The 21098-nt window shown below is 34.5% G+C and overlaps 1 protein-coding gene across 2 annotated transcripts in view; it reads right to left on the bottom strand.

Moving 5' to 3' along the window:
* pot (zona pellucida domain protein papillote) overlaps positions 1–21098 on the bottom strand; it is a 72240-nt gene that overhangs the window by 29599 nt on the left and 21543 nt on the right. For both annotated transcript variants that reach the window (XM_072542300.1, XM_072542301.1), the window contains exon 2: positions 2678–2730. The gene's annotated coding sequence lies outside the window, so the exon portion shown is untranslated. The remainder of the gene's footprint in view (positions 1–2677; positions 2731–21098) is intronic.

The raw sequence follows: 21098 nt of genomic DNA, 5'->3' as shown, positions 1-21098 counted from the left end.
GACTGAAAGCTCTCACAATGATGATGTACAACACAGAGAACATTAACTTTTGGAAGTAGCAGAAAATATAAAGAATGAGACAGCAAAATCGCCAACGATAGAAGACGTTGAAAGGGCAATAAAACTACAGAAACATTACAAGGCCCCTGGATGCTCTGGAATACCCCCAGAATTGTTCAAATCGGGAGAAAGCAAGATAACGAAAAGGATATATGAGGTCATACACAGAATGCAAAATACAGATTGCCGTGATAGTCGCCAACATTCGAAACAGATAGGCACTACAAAAAGAAGATACACAGAATATGAAGAGAAGAAAAAATACCAAAAGAGTCGAACGAAAGTTTCATCTACCCAATCCCAAAAAGATCGACAAACTTTTCTGTCAAAACTATAGAGGAGTCTCCTTGCTGTATTGTGGATATAAAATATTTACCAATATACTTAACCATAAACTACAACCAGATCATCTGAGAATATTGGGCCGGATTTAGACAAGGAATTAGAGTTTAGACCAGCCAGAAACAAATCACCCGGAATAGACAATCTCACAGCTGAACTATATAAAGAAGGTGGAAATGTTACCATTATGGTATTACAGCAGCTTATAAAAGAAATATGGACACAGAAATCCCTCTCCAATGATTGGAATATTGAAATACTCTTTGAACCATATACAAAAAAGGATACACCTTTGAATGCCCTAACCACAGAGGAATTACGCTTCTAAATGCAGCGTATAAAATATTTTCTACAGTATTTCTTATGGCACCACCATATGCAGAAAGGATAGTAGGAATATACCATACTGGAGATTGCAATCCTGAATCCACGTCTGAGGTGGATAGGGCATGTAATGCGGATGGAACAAAATGACCCAGCTAGAAAAACGCTCCCTGATAGACCCATTGGTCAGAGAAGAGAAAGACTTAGAACAAGGTTTCTTGATAGACATGGGAAATATGGGAATACGTACCTGGCAGAGAGAGGCGATCAACGTCAACGGATCATACTTGAGATTCGCAGTTTTAAAAGCCGATAATATCCAAAAACTAAATAATATGTTACAACAATTAAATGCAGTTTCAGGAGCGGTAGGCTTAAAAATGAACTACAGTAAAACAAAAATACTGAGAGGAGACCAGACAAATATAACAGTACAAAATCATACTATAGAAAATGTTGAACATTATGTATATCTAGGTCATGTCATCAAACTAGGAAAACCAAATCAAGATGCTGAAATTAAAAGAAGAACACAACTGGCATGGGGTGCTTTCAGCAAACTAGCTAGCATATATCTTGAAAAACACCTCCATTCCTGTAAAATTAAAGAAAAAGGTGTATAACACATGCATACTACCAGTTTGTACCTACGGCTGGGAGACAGTAGCTCTTACCAAAAAATCTGCTAAAAAATTAGAAACAACGCAAAAAGCAATGAAACGAATCATTCTTGGAATATCACTGAGAGATAAGATTAGAAACAGATTAGTAGAAGTTTCTAAGATTGTTGTTTACCTGTTCTCTTGTCCTTTCCAGTATAGTTGCGTTTTTCAGTTGCTTAACGTCTATCTTTTGTTTAACTGCACTTTTCTGTAGTTTCTTGAATCTTATATTTACTACAGCCACCACCGGATTGTGATCCGATTCTATATCAGTGCCTGGATAGGTTTTTGTAGACGTGATGGAGTTTTTAAACCAGCTTCTGATTAGTATATAATCGATTTGATTCCTGACGATGTTTTCTGCATTATCCCTTGGTGATGTCCACGTGTACAATCTACGGTTTGGTAATCTGAACATTGTGTTCATTACTACAAATTCTTTTTCTTGGCAAAATTGTATGAGACGTTCACCTCGGTCATTTCGTTGTCCAAGTCCAAATTCACCAGTGCATCCATCAGTTTTCACCTTACCAACTTTAGCGTTGAAGTCGCCCTTGATTACGGTTACCTCTTCTTTTTTGGTCGATTCCAGAATGTATTCAAGGTGTGTGTAGAATTCTTCTATTTCCTCATCCTCTTTCTCTGCTGTCGGTGCATAGACTTGAATAATGTTAATTTTTCCTTTGTTCGACTTTAGTTGGATTGCTATGATTTGTTCTGAATATGGGGTAAAACTTAATACCGATTTGTTGACTTCCCTTTCTACAGACATAAGAGCAGTGGCAGGCAAACAGTGGATTAGATTGACGCAAGATAGAGAAAGATGGAAGCAATTGGAAGAGACCTACATTCAGCAGTTCATGAAAAACGGTTGACAAAGAGATTTATTTAACTAGATAACAAATACAAATACTGTTTGTGGTAAGCAAAAAAAAAATACATAGTAAATAAAAAAGGAATATAAAACGTAACTTAAATAATCACAAACAATAACACATATTAAACAGAAAAAGACACAAAACATGTTTACACTCCAAAATCACTATTATTTCGCTCATTAAATTTTTGAAATCTCGCAAAAATACGAATACCCTCGTTCCGGGAGGCGGTACTATCATTTTTTAGTTTGAAATATTAAAGAATAAAAAAATTGGTCCCAAGAGTCTATTCTCAAATTTCAAAATCAATGTTTTTGGCATCAAAAAAGTAGATATTTTGTGTGAAATTCGTCTATACTTATTTACAAATGATTTTGATTGAAACCATTGCTATAATAAAACATCACTTACCTTTGTTGTGTTACCTGCTACCAAATGAACACATTTTTGGGTAATTTGTAAACCTGTAAAAGAGAGATAGATTAGAAATAAAAAATTCGATATTATTACGTTAAAATAGTCAATGATGAACTAAAAACACCGACGAAAACAAAAGGAAAGTACCTATTTAAGATATCACAGACAAGAGTCAAATTTGAAACAGATAAAACATTTTTTTTTTAATATAATTATTTTTATTTACAATCTACATCATTACAGAATATTAAGTAAATGTGTTACTGGTTTTAGGCGTGAAGAGCGTTAATATTTTTGTTTAGTTTTGAAGTAGGTCTTGGAGCCAGGTTCTATCTAGTCTTCTTGTGGCTATACCATTGTTGAATTATTCCCTTACTAGCTCATTTTCATGGTGAATTGTAGGTTCATTTTGTGACTCCGTGGCTCGATGGATTTCTTCTCTGATGAAAGCAATCTTTCATCAGAGAAGTCGTAGTGAAGTGTTTGATTTCTCAGGTACCATGGTACATCCTATCCATTATCCATATTTGGATAGGATAAGGAAGGCACAAAGAGCGATGGAGAGACAAATGTTGGGTATATCACTTAAAGATAAAAAACGTAATCAGTGGATCAGAACCAGAACAAAGACAGTAGACGCGATAGAACAAGCAGCAAAACTGAAATGGAAATGGGCTGGATACAATGAACGTCTCCAAAACGGACGATGGAACAATGCCATCGGAAAGTGGCGTCCATGCAATGCAAAGAGATCAAGAGGCAGACCACAGATGAGGTGGAAAGATGACATCAGGAAACAAGGAGGTCCCACATGGCAGAGAACAGCTCAAGATAGGGAAAGATGGAGAGAACTGGGGGAGACCTACATCCAACACTGGAAGGATAGAGAATAGCTTCAAAAAAAAATGGTGCATCCACTATCGATCTTAGCACTTTAGACTAAGGAATCTTTGGATGGTATTCAGTGACATTGGCTTTGCACAGCCCCATAGGTGTAGTCCGTAGAACCAGATAGGTTTGAATATTGCTTTGTATAAAAGAATTTTGTTTTGGATGTTAAGTTTTGACTTATGCCCAAAGAGCCAATACACTTGCCGGAATTTTAAGTCGAGATGCCTTCTTTTGGTCTGAATATGTTTCTTCCAAGTAAGACGTTGCTCAAGATGGAGGTCAAGGTTACTGTTGGTATTCTTACAGGTGGACATGTGTTGTGGGGTTTGGTAAATGTTATTTGAGTTGATTTTGTTTTGTTCTTCATTTTGTGTACCAATCAATGAGTATGTTCAGATGATGTTGCAGGTTTTGTGAGGCTTGTATGGGATCTTCATTTACAGCTAGTATTGCTACGTCGTCAGCAAAGGAAGCGATTGTAGTATTACTAGTCTCTGGTATAACGGCTGTGCAGAGTGAGAAAAACAACGGCATTAGAACACTACCCTGCGGGACACCGGAGTTGATAGAACAGAGGTTGGATTGTTGGTCATTGAATTTTAAAGATAAGTATCTACTTTATACGTAGGATTTGAGTAGGAGGAAATAGTTACTGGGTAGTGCTATTTTTACTTTGTAAAGCAGATGTCTGTGCCAGACTTTGTCAAACACTTGTGAGATGTCTAGGAATATAGCGTTGCAGTATTTCTTTTCTTCGGGTCTTTTTGATATTTGATTTATCATTCGATGGACTTGTTGGGTAGTGGAGTAATTTTCCCAAAAACCTAACTGATATTTTGATAGTAATGTAAGCAATTCATGATCTACGTATATCCTTTGTAGCCGCAATATTTCAAAAACTTTGCTCACGGTTGAGAGTAGGCTGATGGGTTGATAACATGTTGCTTTATTGGGCTCTTTTCCTGGCTTGATAATCATAATGATTTCAGCGAATTTTCATATTTTTAGAAAGTATGATAAGGTAAGCATGCGGTTAAGTATAACTGTTAGCACAATAATGGTCTTGCGAGGAAGTTGTTTTAGTACTTGTGCCGAGATTAAATCATAACCTTAGGCCTTTCGTGAGTTCCGTTTGTTTATTTCTTTCTTGACTTCTATAGTATTAAAATTTTTGAGTGGGAGGGAGATTTGACATGCTGTGCTAATTAGTTCTTCCACTTCTTCATCAGGGTCTGCTGGCTTTGTTTGAAATCCCTTTGTAAGATGTTCAGCAAAGACGTCCGCTTTTTCTTTGTTGAAATATGGCCATGCGCCATTTGGTTTACGGATGGGAGGGATAGTTGTGTATGGTGTCTTAAGCTTCTTAGTCGCCTTCCATAACGCCTGGTCATTTGTTGTAAGGTTTTTAATCTAATCTTAGAAGATTTGGTTATTTGCGGCTTTGATGGCTACTTTAAGTTTACGTAGTCTACTGAATATATTGATATAAGATTGAATGCTCGAATAAATGAACTTTGATAAAATTAAAGGCAGATTTCGAGCACAATTTTATTAAAAGTACTTAGGCAATATTTAATTAATACAATTGTGCTCGATATCTGCCTTTAATTGTATCAAAGTTTATTGAATATATGTTGATCTATGTTGTTTCTAGATCTTTTCCTCCTCGCACGGCGTTTTTCAGCAAAGAGTTGGCGAATGAACAGGGCAACATTTGTGGTATGTGTTGGTTTGCCTTCAGTTTGATTGCGATGACGCCTTTTGTACAAGAGTGGTGAATTATTGAGCTGTTGTATCTATATCATGTGTAGATTTGATCCGCAGATTAAGATTAGTGTTTTCTTCTAGATAGGATTGAAAATCTGCCCAGCTGGTGTTTTTTGACGTAAGATAAAACATGAAATTGAACAATTGGGTTCAAACAAACGAAACTCTGCCAAACTTTCCAAACAAAACTTTCGAAGAAATTCGAAAACTGAAAAACTAGGAATTAATATTTTTTATCTGGATGAAAAATGAATTAACGAATGATATTTTTTCGGAAAAGTTTGGAAAAATTATCAGGTTATAAATATTCGTCAGGCGTTTACTGAACATTTGCCTACGGGACTGAAATTTCCAAGTACTGAAAGAACAACAAAAGAACATTAAGATACGGAATTGCGATTACCACTTTGTCATTGCTTACTTAACCTTACTGAACTAATCTAGGTTCAAATGTCACGAGAACAATACCACGTTTAAACGCGAAGCTTCTTCTTCTTCTTCCCTCTTGTATGTAGGCTTTAAAGCCCGTTTTTCTTCAATATTAGCCTCCTAAATTGTTTAAATTATCGCACCATCTTTTTCTTGGTCTGCCAATACTTCTTCGTCCATTTGGTACTTATCTCGTGCTATTCGTACTATCACATCCTCTGCCATTCTACCAATGTGTTGTTTATTGTACTCGATGGCCTTTTCTGTAATTTGTCTTAGTACAAATACGGCGTCTACGCAGGATCTTCCGGATCTGAATTCTTGTTGTTCATTTGATAAACTTGTTAGTTTATTGATTTTGTTGGTCAGGACTTTTGTGGTGAGCTAAGTGCGGTGTTCAGTAGATTTGTACCTCTATAACTGTTGGCGTCTTCATCTCCTTTCTTGAGAATTGTTTAGAGCGACTGTGAAAGCCGTTCTGAAGAGGCCTATTAGACCGAAATACGTTTAAGCGGATACACAGGCACACTGTACGTGAAATCAAATCTTAACTGTCTTTTCCTTTTTATTGCGATATACTCTGTACGAGTACTAGAAACCAAATCGCTAATAATTTTGCTTAGTTGAGGAGATATGTTGCGGAATGCAATTTTTAGATTCCCCATCTCTCTAATAACATCTTTATCAACGTCTGTATTGCCTTGAAATTCTTAGAAGGCACAGATTAAAGCAAAATTCTGAATTTTGTTTCGAAAATTAGTTTACTGCTTTTGTTTCATTTCGTATTCTTCTATAGGTGTCTCGGGATTCTGGAGTATTTGATATTTTATACTTCGTGACGGCCTCTCCTTTCTCTTTAAATTTCTCTTTTATTTCTTTTCTGAACCGTGATGTACAAAGTGAAGCTATTACTACTAAATGATTCATACATTTCTTGTGTGAAACATTTTTTTCTACATCGCACAGATTTTTGGTAGATCGAGCCGTTTCCTCTTCGAGGGGGGTTTTGAGGAAAATCCGGAGCATCAAACTGTTTTACATCTTTTTTGGGACATTCTTAACAAAAATTCAGCTTGTTCGTATGATTTTTAGAGATCAAACTATAACTACTGAACTATAATATAAATCCAAGTCGTAAACTCCCATTAAGATTTATATTATAATTTGACAGCCTTTCCTGTATTTTATTACAAAAAAAAAAATATAATTTCGACTGCTCGATTAATTCCACATGAATTGAAATCGTTAATTTCACGTCGAAAACAGTTGTTTACTACAATAGTCCGAGGCCGGATGTTTCGGCACCAGCATCGTCCGTGGTGTATCTTTTATCTAGATAATTGTCGTCAATTTAAAAGTAGAGTGATAAAAGTAGAGCGAATCATTGTTAAATAATAGTTGGACACCTGACTTGATGACTACCTACTTGTTTATTCATTGTCTTTTTGTTTGCGCACGGAATCGACAAGAAGGTGTAGGTGATTTCGTTCAAGTACGAATGTGGACGCTTCGTGGATGTGTCACTGTTTATATTGCGAAACAAATAGCATTAAAAATTAAGAAGAATATACGAGATTAGTGTTATACTGTAAAAATATATATATCCAATATCAATTGTTGATATGGTCCAGTTAAGTCTAAAAAGAAGGAACCATGGACGTGGACCCAGCAATAAGATACCTTAAACACACACTGTTTTGAAGCTTCGATATTCCTGGACAAGAGGGCAAAGGGGAGTAAAACGGGTATCGATAGACTGTGATACTTCCTCAATGAGCATAAGCGTGCTTGAATTTTTACTCGCGGGGTATTTTAAACACGTTTTTATAGAAAGAATAAAATACAATTTTATTTGCTTTAAAATTAATACAATAAAATATAGTTGAGCTCAAGTTAATTTTTTAATAGGTATCAAATAATCCTACGATAAAAAAAACAATTAAAAAATATACATTTGTCAAATTTAAGTACATACCTATATTTATTGATAATGTGTTAAAACATATTTTTTCAAATTGTGACAAATTTGTTTTAATACAATATCAATAGATTCCACGTAGTAAGGGTTTCTGCTACAAAATTATTTATTGATCATTCCAAAGCTCTTGCTGGCATTTGACATAAAATTATTTGCAAATGTACCTACTTATTAAAAAGTAGGCGTGAAAATGTATAAATTATTGGAAAGCTATTTACCGAACAGAAATATTAAAGTAAAAATGGTAAATAGACATAATAGAAGACGTTGGTATAGAAATAAATTTTTATTGATTGCGAAATAAAACAGTCTTAGTAAGAACGCTTCTTATGCGCACGGTGTTAGCATCTAAAGTAGTCCTCGTTTCATGATGAATTCCAATTTTAAAATATTTCTCAAGAACCAATTTTAAAAGTTGCATAGAGTGACCATCGATTGCATCTTCATCATACATATGGTCACCAAAATGCTCATAGATTGATTTTGGGACATTTTGTATGGTTTTATTAATCAAAATATTCATAAGGTTTTTAACTAGTCTGTTGTAGATATTTATAGTTTTATTAAAAAATCTGAAATATTTTTCAGCTTCCTTACAAGTTTAAATAACCAAAAAGGATGCTTTTAAAAGGTGTTTTTATACTGTTTTCTCTGTTGAAGTTTAGAGTAAGTTTCATCATTAATCAATATTATTTGGAAACCTACATAGAAAAATAAATGAGTTTTATTCATTTCACTAATTTATTGTTAATTCATGAGAAATATTAAATTAAAAATCTACTAAACAGATCTTTTTAATCAGATGATGTCTACTTACAATTTAAAAATGTCTATACTAATTTCATGAACTAATATCTTGTTCAATATATTAATTAATATGAATAAACCCAATGGTACGCCTATGAAAGACATATTTTAAAATGTAAACACACAGGCTTCCTCAGTTCCTCATCTTAAATAATGTAAACAAACAGTACTTACAAATTAAATGAGACATTGGGATGTAAATATTTCGTTTTTTTTGCAAATGCAAAACTGTAGCACCATTATTATAATTTGTTTATTTCACTATTTACAAATATCACTTAAAATACAGCCAAAATATCGAAAAACAACTTTTCCTCATCTTGGCTAAAAAGTAAACAAACATGGACATGACATGGAACAGCATTTGAAGTTTGACGTAGAGAGCCATAAGACAGAGAAATGTAAACACCGTTGCCATTAATAAATAGGTTTCAGTGCTTCTACATATAAAATAATTGGTTGATATCTGTTATACGCTATTATTAAATGATATGCACACTATGTGCACATTTGATGTTTTAATTACAATTAAATATATTAATATAAGTAATAAATTATTATTTTGGTTTGATAGCACCTGTAGAGTATAAAATAAATATAGTTATATTTTCAGCGATACGTAAATAAGATATTTTAATAAAAAAATGTGACAACATTTGAAGGTGCTGAGAATGTGACCTAGTCAAATAATTTTGGCTTCACATTTTTATGTAAATAACTGAGTCCATCTGTGTTTATACGTCCATGGAAGGAACCATTCCTACTCTATATTCGTATTCAACATTTAATAGTCGGGGAAAAACCTTTGAGACGCTACTAGTCATAAAACGTATAAATTGAATAAAAACCTTGAATATAAATAGCGGTTTTTGCATACCCTGTAAAAATGTAAATGTCCCAATAAATACTGTAAAAGTTAAAATATAAAATGCATCCTACATGAGTACCCGACCTTGCAGCCTTCATTCCAAATATGTAAGCGTCGTTAACCATGAAATGTTGCTAAGCATTCGAGCTACGTAATAGGCCAATCTCGAACAAGCGGTTTCCATTAGTACTAATATCTTAAGTGATTTGTTTTTAATGGAGCAGCACTTTTTGTGCAAATTAATAATATTATTCGTCCTTTTTATGAAGAAACAAATTGTAAAAGACAAATACCAACAATACTTAAGCTTCAAATCATTACAAGACAAAATAAAGTATAAAGAAAAACAAGCAGAAGTACGAAGGAAAATCTCTAAGAAGAAGAACGAGTCTTGGGAAAGAAACTGGCAACGAATAAATACTTATCTAGAAGGGACCAGAAGCACAGAAAGCTGGAAATTGATAAAAAAATTAAGAATAGGAAAGAATAACGAAGTAATACAGAGCATAAAACCTGAAGACTGGGAAGAGTATTTCAACGAACTTTTGATAGAGAATAGAGTTGAATTTAAAGAATGTAGAAATCAAAATCAAGATAGAATTTCAATAGTCCGTTCGCCAATAAGATTAACAACAGAAGAAAATAAAAATGTATGTAAACAGCTGAAGAGGAACAAAGCACCCGGACCAGGAGATATACCCGGAGAATTGTTTAAGTACGGAACGAACAAATTGCACAAATGTCTTCGACAACTATTTCAAGAATGCATAAACACAAGCGAAATCCCTACGGAATGAAAGATATACTTCAGTACTATACATAAAAAGATTGATAAAAATAATTGTGAAAATTACCGAGGAATAGCTGTAACCGGATCTATGAGTCAAATATATTGAAAGGTTTTAAAGAACTGAATCGAGAGAGAATATTTGATTATAAAGCTGAAGAACAAGTAGGATTTCATATGGGTCAATCCACTATTGACAACATTTTTTCCTTAACCCAAATAATAGAAAAAAAGATGGCACGGAATCAAGAGATTCATATGTTGTTCGTCGACCTATGGAAAGCCTACGACAGAGTTCCACTGAAGAAGCTGTAGCAATTAATGGAACGCACGAATAATAATATAGAATTAATAAAAGCCGTCAAAGTGCTATACAACCAACCAATAACAAAAATAAAAGCAGGGACACAAATAACAACAGGATTTATAAAATTAAAAGGATTAAAGCAAGGATGTTGTCTGTCCCCCACTTTATTTAAAATATACCTCGAAAGTTCTTTAAAAAGATGGAAACAAAAATGCAGGACAATTGGGGATACCGCTCACCAACACTATGGTATATGCGCTCAACTTTGCAGACGATCATGCAATAATGCCTCAAGATTATGACGATTTAAACTATATGGCACAAAAATTAATTGAAGAGTGTGATATATGGGGCCTAGTAGTAAATAAAAAAAGCCATCACAATGTTGAACAGCATTTTATGGGACCAATCCATCAGCAAAGAAAATAAATAGAGGATATATGAGACTATAGTAAAAAGTTTCACTTTATACAGCTGTGAGGTACCGCCACTGAAATAAAGAACACTGTCAACGCTAAAAGCGACGGAAATGGAGTTTTGGAGAAGAGCCGGAGGAAGATCTAGAAGAGAAAGGATTACCAACGAACGCATTAGAGAAATAATGGGAATCAAACGATCAATCACAGATGACCAACAACAAAACAACTTATCTGGTTCAGACACATACAAAAAATGGATAAACAACGAATACCAAAAGAAATATTAAAATGGCAACCAGAAGGAAAGAGAAAACGAGGTAGACCAAAAAAAGCGAAGGAATAAATAAAGAACTGCTCGATATCTGCCTTTATTTTTCAAAGTTAATTTATTCTTTGTTTACAAGCCATTTAGTATCGATGTGTATTTTTAGTATTTTTTTACAATGGAAAAAGTGAAGTATCGTACAGTGATTGAAGTTTTCTTTTCGAAGGTTTAAAACCAAAGGAAATTTACAAACAAATGTTGAAAGTGTATAAGGACTTTTTGCCTCCAATTGGTATAGTATAAAGATGGGTTGCCGAATTACGTAGTCGTACAAGCCATGAAGACGATCCAAGTCAAGGACGTCCTAAACAGCCACAACACCAGATATCGTGACTGAAAGAGCATTAGGCATAATATTTTGACTGAAAGATTGGGTTTAACAAAAAGGGGTGCTACATTTACTAACAATGGGACAAAAATACATTGTCAGTAATGTATAGAGCATTTTCCAAAGGTTAAAGTAGATTTTGTGCATTGATTCATCACTACGGATGACACTTATGTCTATCATTATGAACCTGAATCAAAACAAAAGCCTAAAGAGTGATGTGAACCTGGTTCTCCGGCTCCGAAACTAGGTCGTGTCCAGAAATCAGCCAACAAGGTATTAGCATCAGTTTTTTGGGATGCGAAAGGAAATTTGTTTATGGTTTACTTGCAAACTGGTAAAATAATAAATTCTGAATAACATTGTAACCTTTTAAATCAGCTGAAGGAAAAAATTTGTGGAAAAAACCCAGCTTGCTGAAGAAAAAATACTTTTTTATCAAGACAATGCACCGTGTCATATTGGCACTTTGACAATGGCTAAAATCCATGAATTAAAGTTTGAATTGTTAGAGGATCCATCGTATTTACCAGATTTGGACCCTAGCGACTTCCATCTGTTTTAACACTTAAAAAAATGTATGCCCGCAAAGCGATTTTCATCAAATAATGAGGTGATAACGGCTATGAAGGCATATTACTTTAGGAATGGAATTCATAAATTTGAATCTCGTTAAGACAATAGTAAATTTGCCCTTTTGCTTAGAGAACGCCAAATTCTTGCAAAAATTCCAGTTACACATTTCTAAATTCGTTGTAAGCATCTTCTATCGTACTGAAAGAAAACTTAGATGTTTTGAGAGGAAAATAATCCGAAGAATATTTGAGCCTTATCACGACATTAATAGCAACCAATACCGAATGAGAACAAAAAGTGAGATCAAGCAGATGTATAGAGCGAGCGATATAGTCCAAGAGATTAAATCCCAACGTCTAAGATGGGCTGGCCATGTCCATATACTTCCTAATAACCGCCTTGCCTAGCTAATATGGGAGGAAACCCCCACAGGAAGAAGGCCTTTAGGACGTCCACGAATGCGATCGAGAGACAATATATGGTTAGATCTAAGAACAATAGGGCTACTTACTGACCCAACGATTATGGACTACCGTTCAAGATGGAAGCCAGTTGTGCAGTCAGCCAAAACCCACCCCAGGCTGCAGTGCTACGAGAAGAAGAAGAATCTTGTATCCTTAGCCAGAGTTGTGCACAATTTTGTATCGGATCGGAATAAACAAATGCTTTTATGTATCCATAAACACAATAATCGCAAGGATTCAGTCGCTGGCCAAGCAACTGGACCGCCTCTTCCAATCCAGTGATCTTCATAGTTATTATCAAGAAAGTCCCGTAGATTCCTGCTAAAGTGGGCTGGACAGCCGTTATGTAGAAAGTTTTGCCAAATATTTAAAGGCACATCATCTAACAAAACAGGTAAAACATTTTTAAAAAAATGTAAGTATTCAGCACGATTTAAACAAGCAGGCAGTTTCACAGGTTCACAAGTCCAAATTAAACAAAATTATAGATAAAGAGTTTCTTTTGTCCCAATCCTTCATTTCTTTTCCATTTATGTAACTATTGTTTGTATTTGCATGTTATTTTTATGATTCTTGCGAATTTAGCAGAACTTTTAGCATCCTTAGCTTTGTATACTGTAAGTTTTCTTTGTAAGTGATTAGAAAAAATTACAAGAGTAACTAAAAAGAGACTGATCTGCAAGGTAAAGTAAAAATCTAAATCAAATTACATTGTTATGTTTTAAATTTAATGTGAGCTTGATATTTGTGTATCAAAATTTGAATTTAACATTTTTTTATCCTTTTTCCACACCTCTACGAACTGGCCTACAATTTCGAATACTTGTCCAAGCACCGCAGACAAGATTCTGACCATTATCGAATGCTGCTTTACAATAATGACATAAAAAACACATTCCGATACCCCATAGTGAACCTATGTACGTTTATTCTAACAAGCCAATTTCCATTCGCTCGTATATCTCTTCATATTTATTTTAAACACCTAGCTATTATGTATAGATACAAAACCTCTTGCGAAATTTAAGTCGTACCTTATGTGGCACCGATTAGATAACCGCGACCATATGGTTCATTTGAATTATAGTTATTATTTAACTGTTGGACCCGTATGGTATGTCGAAATAGGTGATTTTTTTATATAGTGGCTTTCCATAATCCATTTAAACCATTTTTTTATAAATCACCGAGAAAAAACGTAACTGGAGGCTTCTTTTACCTCTTCAATCACACGACAGACTAACTGTTGACGGCACGCATTCATCTTCAAGCTGAAATATTCATTGGATGTTTTTCATTTACATTACTATTTTTGCGTGAATCCCTTTTGATCTAAATTGCATTTTGTTGTCTATAGCACGTTTTACCAATATCTAGTCACCCATTCTTACTATATAATCAATTTATCGAAGTCTTTCATAGCGAGTTCTGAGATAGATGTTTCCATATTCCAATTGTTAATCTAATCCAGTTATATGTTTGATAATGTGTTTGCCCTAAAATGCTTTTGGCTTTATTCTGAGCTTCTCTTCTTCTTCTACGGCACTACAGCCCAAATTAAGCATTGGCCTCCTTTATTTTTGCCTTCACCCTTGCTTATCTGTGGTTGATCTTCTCCATATACGGATTCCTAAAAGGGCTTGTGCATCGCTGTTTACTCTGTCTTCTATCCTCTCCCATTCTTATCACATGTCCGGCCCGTTGCAATCTTTGTATTCGAATGAAGTCTGACAGAGGTGCTTCCTTATAACGTTGATGGAGCTCGTTGTTGTATTGACTTCTGAAGATTCCGTTTTACCTCACAGGTCCTAGTATTCTCCTCAGTACTTTCCTTTCAAATGTATCGAGTTTGCTTTTGGATGTTTCTTTCAGGGCCCATGCTTTACTGCCATAGCATGCTATTGGTCGAATTAAGGTTTTATAGATTCTCATCTTTGTATTTCGGTGGACATTTTTAGATCGGGAGAGGGCAAAATAAGTTCTCTTTGCCTGCGTTATTCTCTTCCGTATTTCTCCATCTTCTGATCCGTCGTCATATATTTCTACTCCCAGGTATGTAAACTTTCCTACCGTTTCAATGTATTCGTACACATGCCTGAGTTTCATCCATTGTGGCTTTAATGAGTCACTCACCCGAATTCTCAGCCACATATATGTAGAGGGCAACATCCCGGAGGAATGGCTTAAATCGATATTTTTACCTCTTCCAAAAAACAACAATCCCAAATCATGTAATGACTATAGATTGATAAGCCTAATGTGCCACCCTTTAAAGATTCTCTTGAAAATTGTTCAAAACCGAAATTATAAGAAATGTGAGGACCAGATAGATCAAACGCAGTTTGGCTTCAGAGGAGGCATGGGTACAAGAGAGGCATTATTTGCGTTGGCGGTACTCTTGCAGAAATGTCGGGAATATATCAAGAGTGCATATGTATGCTTCATAGACTCTAGGAAGGCCTTTGACCGAGTGCAGCATATAAAGTTAATAGATGAATTAAAAAACATCAATTTAGACAAAAAAAAACATTGAGTTTATTAAAGCTATATACTTGACCCAGAAAGTAGTAGTAAAGGTGAACGACATAGAAACAAATAATATACCGATTGCGAGAGGGGTCAGGCAAGGATGCGTCTTTTCTCCGACGTTTTTCAACGTGTACTCACAGATCATATTCAGAAAAGCCTTATGGGAAAGAAAAGAGGGAATAAGAATTGGTGAAGAAATCGTAAACACCATTAAATTTTCAGATGACACGGTAATTATGGCTGATAGTATAGAAGAACTACAAACTTTACTAGTATGTACTATACGATAGTACTTTATGATAGTATCAAGGGGTCCAATAAATAATAAACAACTAACCCTTGATGGACAGCAAATAGAGAGAGTGACAAAATATAAATATCTGGGAGCTTACATCAACACAGAATTAGATCCAAACCAAGAGATCAGGGTACGAGATCAAGCAATTTTTGTGTGACAAAAATCTGAATATTGTGCTGAGACTGAGGTTTGTTGAATGTTACGTCTGGTTCCAACTATTATACGGGGTAGAAACATGGACCTTAAAAGCACAAATAGTTAAGAAGCTTGAAGCCTTTGGATATACCGGAGAATGTTGAGAATTCCAGGGACTGCCAGGGTCACCAATGAGGAAGTGCTGAGAAGGATGGGTCGAGACAAAAAATCGTTGAGAACAATAAAAGTACGCAAGACTGCATACCTTGGACACATACTGAGGAATGATAAATATAGTCTTCTGCAGGTCATCATGTAGGGTAGAGTCGATGGCAAAAAGGGTATAGGTAGAAAGAGGAAGTCATGGCTGCGAAATATTCGAGACTGGACAAACATGACTGTAGACGAATTTTATTCCACGTTGCAAAACACAGAAAAACTTTTAGAAATGTGGTCGCCAACCTCCGTTAATGGGGACGGCATAGAAAGAAGAAGAAGATTGTAGAGTTTGTTTCTTTTGACTGAGTCGTATGCCTTTTGAGCTTCTCTAGTTATTTCTTTGTTTACCTTTTTTATTCAGCAAGTAACTGTGATATGACTGGATTTTTCTAATTACTGGAATGAAGAAGAAAAAAAAAGAAAAATTAACAATTTGAGTTATTCAACGACAATTTATAATCTGAAAGGATCGAGAAAGTGAGAAACAAAAAGTGTGAAAATATTACCACCTCAACGGAAATGTTACAAACACTTTTGACACAAGAAGGGTTGTTGTAGACTTAAAAATGAAAAGTAAATTATACAGTTCATACAAGTTACATTTTTAGTAGTTAAAATGTATACTAACATTTTGAAAGAACATGGTACATGGGAAAATAGGAAGAAGTTCGTCTTATTGGAGAAAAATCCTTAAATTTTATAATCCTCCTCACTTCTTTAAGTATCAATTGGATTGTTTAGGAAAAGAGGTTGATATTTTATTAATAAAAATGTAAATTTTTATAGAATGATCATTCCTTAACAACGTATTTTTCGATCGCCTTATATTTAAATAAATTTGCGATTTAAATCACAAAGAAAAGAACAACAAATAAGGCATCTAGTAGTGCTCGTTTCAACAGTTTAATTGCTTAAAAAACAATGTACGTTCAGTGAAGCCTTCGTTCCAGTTTCACTTACACCAATGAACAAAGACCGGTCTGCTAGTTAATTCGCGAGTAAATTATTTTTACTTGGATCATAGTTGCTATTAAAAAATTCCCAAAAAATGTTATTATTCTTAATTTTAACAAGAAACAACAACGGTATTGTTAATTACGTTTCTTGAGGTAAGTATATTAAAATTAAATTTAATATATAACTAGCTGACCCGAAAGACGTAAATATATTTAGTTTTTCTTCTCTGTATGTCCAGATAATAAATGTGTGTCAACGTACCTAAGCCACAGTTTGGGTTTATGCTCAGCTGTTTGTATTGCTTTTTGTTTGCTATTACCGATGACAGCGGTGAACCCAACTTGTTTATTCCAAAACAATGGTTTTTCTAAAAACCAAAATTATTCAACGCGAAGTCAAACCCGCATAAAGTCCTTCGTCAAAAATTCTTTTCATTTTATCAAACTTCTTAAACAATACCCTATCTTACCGTCAGACATTCTAGTAAGTTTCGATATCGTTTCACTCTTTATAAACACTCCTATAGACGAAACTCTGAAAACTAAATACAGTACTCAGCATGACCACTTATCTCTCATTACACATTGTATGTCCAGAACTTATTTCATCTTCTAATTCTACAGACAAATAAATGGTGCCCTGATGGGCATGCTACTATCTCCAGTAATTGCCAATATCTTTATGGAAGATTTTGAGAACAGAGCACTATCCACATCAATGTTCAAACTCACATGTTGGCTATGATATGTTGACGATATATTTATCATTTCACCTCACAGAAGAGATGCTTTTGTGTCTTCAATAATCACTCAGAAGTTTATTCAATCCTTGTATGAGCCTCGGTAGAATATCAGTTCAATTTGCAACAATACCTTCAGGATTTGTTGTTTCATTAAAAGAAAATCAGTAACCAAAATATTTATGATAAAAATGTTCCAATAAAATAGAGTTGCCATAAACTATACTAGAAGTACACACAAATACCCACAATCCAATGTTATTACTGTTCGATATGGTTATATTTTACTAACATAAACAACTGTACTAATTAAAAAAAACACACAGCTATATTAATTCGAAATATCTAAGAAAAACTAACTACAAACTTCTTTGTATAATTACCAAAGTAAATCTCTGGTAAATATCTATAACGAAATTAATAAAATCAAAATTATATACAACAGAATGGAAATTCCTATTAACGAAACTCACATTATATTAGAAAATACAACCAAACAATAAGAATATTTTAATTAATATATAAATCATAAAAAAACTGTTTCTATTTTCCTTTTTTACCTAGTTCATACATTTTAAAGACAGGTTCGTTATCGACTAATCACAAAAAGCAGTAATTTTAGACGTCCAACCTTTAAAATATTCTTTCAATCAAATAACTTGCAATGAATCACATTCTCGGATTTAATTAGTTGAAAACAAAATATATAAAAAGCCTTATAGACGATATCAGGAAGTAATTGGTCAAGTAAATAACCAATTACCTGCTGTGTATTGACTCATTTAAATGAAATAGGTGGATCATTTAATGAATCATCATCACTCAGAAGTTTCTACTAAAGGATCACACCCACATGTAGGCGGACACTGTCCATGCGCTGATAGAGCGAAAAAGAAAAAAACAACAGAATTTCTATTTTAACGCCCTAGGACTGGCACCAGTTACTGAGACAAAACTCAATGAAATATACCGTAGATAATATGAAACTAGAAGATTTTAAAAATTTTAGGTCTTTGTAGGATATCAAAATATCTCAAAATCTTTGATTAATAGAAAAGGAGACATTAACAAACAACAAGTTCTTTTGTCAAACTGTGTTAATCTACAAGTAAAACAAAACAGCATGGGAACTCTATTATTAAAAAGTAATTTTCATGATAAGGTGTAAGAGCATCAGCGAAACATTAGGTGTACACCTTACACCTTATGTTTCGCTGATAACCAAATACTGATTGCTTAGGATCATGACGACTTGAGTTACATGACTCGGAACCTAATAGAAGAATATAACAAATAAGGTCTCGAAGTCAACATTAAGAAAACTGAAACCATGTGTATTGGAGGGACAAAACAGTCCATTATATTAGACGATGGGGTATAAATTAGACACTGTGATAAATACAAGTACCTGGGGATGAAGATAACTCAAGATGGAACACTCGATGCTGCTATAAAAGACAGAAACATACAGGGTAGAGAAGCCATATCCATGATGAACGGCATTCTGTGGGACCAAACAATATCTAAAGCGAACAAACAACTCATATACAACACCATACTTAAAAGTGTAATCACATATGGCAGTGAAGTTTGGCCAATGAAACAAAGAACATAGAAACCGTTACTAGCAACAGAAATGGACTTCTGGAAAAGAGCAGCAGGCAAATTAAGAAGAGATCGGATACCAAATGAGAGAATACGAGAAATGATGGGAGTCAAGCATGCAAAACAGTTAATATGGTACGGCCATGTACAGAGAATGCTAGATGATAGGATTCCGAAGCAGATTTTGACGTGGAAACCACAAGGAAGAAGAAAAGAGGAAGACCGAGAAGAAGCTGGAGAGAGGGAATTGAAAAAGACCTAGAGGAAAGAGAAATCCCTCCAGGCCTATGGTTAAATACAGAAGAATAGCGGTTAGGAGTCGAAAGGCATCGCTGATGAGAACGCTGTCAACCGATAGTAGTAGTAGTAATTTTCATGATGAAAATCAGGAGATTGACCTTGTTAGGTTTCGAAGGCGACACCTTACATTGCTAAAAGATTTGCAACTGGTATCACAAAGTCCAATACCTATATCACAACAAAAGGCATTACTTTCCTAAATTTTAATAGTGACTATCCAGAAGGAGACTTACTTGTGGATGACCGAGTCGTTTTTATGCAAAATACCATTTTGGTTAAATACATAGATGTATTATTTGTATTTGTAAAGGTGAATTGTATAGAGCAGCGAGCTAGAGCAGCATTTAGCAATATGAAAAAGCTCCTCCTAAGCAGAGATTTGTCTCTTTCCCTAAAACTACGTCTAGTTAAATGCTTCCGATCTTACTGTATGGTGTGGAGGCCTGGACGCTGACGGAGATGCTCACGAGAAAACTAGAAGCATTCGAAATGTGGGTGTACCGACGCATTCTTCGTATATCCTGGACCGAACATGTCACCAACATAGAGGTAATCCAAAGAATCGGAAAGGAGAAGGAAATCGTGAATACAATTAAACAAAGAAAGCTTGAATATCTAGGCCACATATTGAGACACGATAAGTACCGTCTACTGCAATTGATTGTCCAGGGAAAAATAGACAGTAAGCGAGGGCCAGGCAGGAGAAGACACTCGTGGCTCCAAAATCTGAGGAAGTGGTTCGGGCTCACATCGGTCGAACTATTCAGAAGCACCGCAAACAAGATCAGAATTGCCATGTTAATAGCCAACGTTCGCAACGGACAGGGCACTTGAGGACGAAGAAGAATTGTATAGTTAAATCAATTCTGTAAGTCAAATAGTATTGTAGTTGTTATTAAATACCCCAAACCAAGTCTTACACTACAATAACTTTATTAGAAGGATTCAACACCATGGCCATTAAAACGGTTAAAAAACACAGAAAAACATTAGTTTTTTAATTATAACAAATGTATTATGTAGATAACAGTAAATACAGTAAATAGAATGTTCTGTTAAAATACTGTTTTAATATCTCAATAAATAGCTGCAACAATAACACATAACACATTTTGGTGAAAAAAAGTTTAGAACTGCTGTCCTGTAAAGTAATGAAAATGGATATATATTCCGAGGTACAGATATATACATATTATTTTGGAACTATACGATATCGATTTAATAATCTCTGTTTAATATTTAGCTGATTTTGAATGGTAATTCATACGTATGTCAATTTTTTGCATATTTTAGATTCATATCTAGTAAAATAAATGGAAAAGAACCAATCAGTACCATCAAACGTTCGCCATACTTCGTCGACAGCTCGCAGGAGGAATAACTACGTTTTTAAAGATGTTTGATAAAGTACAGACCACTCGAAGGATAATTACAGCTGTACTGAAGAAGATTAGTATCTTTCTAGCGTGAAAATATGATATTACACGTTCAATCCATTCTCGCCAGACAAAAATTCAAATGGCCTACGTGTAGGTGATAAATCTTTGCCCAGCCTGATGGATAGATAACTCCTACAGGGTTGTGCAATGTAAAATGTGGTGTTGTCTGTCTAAAAGTATGAGTTTTATCGATTTCAAAAGCTTTTATTGAAAATATAGTTCAGTATTTTGTTGATTTGATTGTCTTT

The sequence above is a fragment of the Diabrotica undecimpunctata genome, chromosome 8, assembly GCF_040954645.1.
Source record: "Diabrotica undecimpunctata isolate CICGRU chromosome 8, icDiaUnde3, whole genome shotgun sequence".
Classification (NCBI taxonomy): Eukaryota; Metazoa; Arthropoda; class Insecta; order Coleoptera; family Chrysomelidae; genus Diabrotica; species Diabrotica undecimpunctata.
The sequence above is the reverse complement of the archived record's forward strand: the minus strand, read 5'-3'. Positions and strand labels throughout refer to the sequence as shown.